Source organism: Lagopus leucura, unplaced genomic scaffold (genome assembly GCF_019238085.1).
Source record: "Lagopus leucura isolate 7727_CA_CO unplaced genomic scaffold, USGS_WTPT01 Super-Scaffold_100001, whole genome shotgun sequence".
NCBI lineage: Eukaryota > Metazoa > Chordata > Aves > Galliformes > Phasianidae > Lagopus > Lagopus leucura.
In genome coordinates, this window is record NW_024962262.1 from 12,487,061 (window position 1) to 12,488,576 (window position 1,516).

The window sequence follows — 1,516 nt, forward strand, 5'->3', positions numbered from 1 at the left end:
TTGTTGGCATTAAAGGTAATTATACTTAACAGTGCAAGAACAAAAAAAAAAAAAAAAAAAAGGAAAAAAAGCATGTGGAAGGTCAAACCACATTCATTAAGGTTTCAGAAAGTGTGTTTAGGCTCAGTTCAAAACAAAAGTCTAATGACATACTTAAAAATGATGTAAATTTCAGTTTGTTCTGATTTAAATATCCATGATGGTGTTCTGCATCATAACTCCTATAGCTGTTGTCTCTAGAGAGTAATTTTCCAAGGCTTCAGGACAGGAGTGGTGCAACCAATTGATTTTTTCAGCTCTTCAACTAACCTGAAAAATTGAGATTAACATCAGTTGCACTCACAGCCAAATGGCATCGCTTTCCCACTCATTCAAACAATAGACAAAATGATTGCAGAGTAAAATTCATTAGGATTTAAATCTTTGTCCAACCCTAAATGCAATGTTTTCCCTTGGTCTTGTGATCTTTGTTTTAAAAGGCTTAGGATTCAGTGTTTAATGTTTTCATAGAATCACAGAGTTATTTGAGTTTAAAAGTCATTTAGTACAATTTCCGTGCAATGAACAGGGACCAATCACCTCCTCCTGGAAATGAAGTCACCTGCTGAGTTTTAATCCTATGTCCAAATATATATGCCTCCTTATACCTTTGTCTTACCTGCATTTTCAGGGTAGTGAAGTACTTACTTTCTCACCCCAAATTGCCAGTTCTCTTCAGCATGGCCAAGAGCCCTTCATACACAGCTGTGGCTCTCTCATTATTATGGCTTCAACCCAGATTGTCTTGTTCTGTCCTCCGAGTGTCTCTCCTAAACACCTTTTGGGAAAATGAAGACATCCTGACAGCTTTCAAGAGTTCCTGAGTTACTGAGTAACTTCAAGAGTTACTCTTACTTACCATCATACTGTGATGCTTTTGTGGCAGTTTCCTTTTAAGAAAGGGACAGCCTTGGGCATAGCTGGCAGAGGAAGATGTTTTCCAGAGAAGTAGGTCTGATGAACTTTGGGTTATCTTGGCAAAGACTTTGAAGCAGTACTTCAATCAAGCCATTATCCAAGACATCTGGAATATGGGAAACAGACCAGAAGACTGGAAAAGAACATTATGAAGTTCCTATCATGAAAAAAAGGGGGCAAGGAGCTGAATTATAGAATGGCTTGGGTTGGAAGGGACCCCAAGGGTCATCCCGTTCCAACTCCCTGCCCAAGCAGGGCCACCAACCTTCAAAAGTTTTATTTTTAAATAAAATAAAAACAAACAATAACATAATCAACAACAAACCAGCAATCAAAAGTCTCCCAGCTTAGTTCATTTCTTGGAAAAACACTGGAACATAACGAGCTAAAATGAAACTGTCTATAAACTGCTAAGGCAGGAGTGAGTAACTGTCAATGCAGATTAGTCAGAGAAAACTATTTCAAACCAATGTACATAAAGAGCTAAGGAAACATTAGTATTATACTGTATAGATAACCTTGCTAAAAATGAAAATGTTGACTGTTCGTTTTCATAAAG

The 1,516-nt window shown here is 37.4% G+C and overlaps 1 long non-coding RNA gene across 1 annotated transcript; it reads right to left on the reverse strand.

The window, feature by feature from the left end:
- Window positions 1-219: 219 nt before the first annotated feature.
- LOC122178430 lies at window positions 220-949 on the reverse strand. Its single transcript, XR_006178322.1, has 3 exons — window positions 899-949; window positions 688-817; window positions 220-309 (listed from the first exon to the last, which is right to left on the reverse strand). It is a non-coding gene; the product is annotated as an uncharacterized LOC122178430 (long non-coding RNA).
- Window positions 950-1,516: the final 567 nt, after the last annotated feature.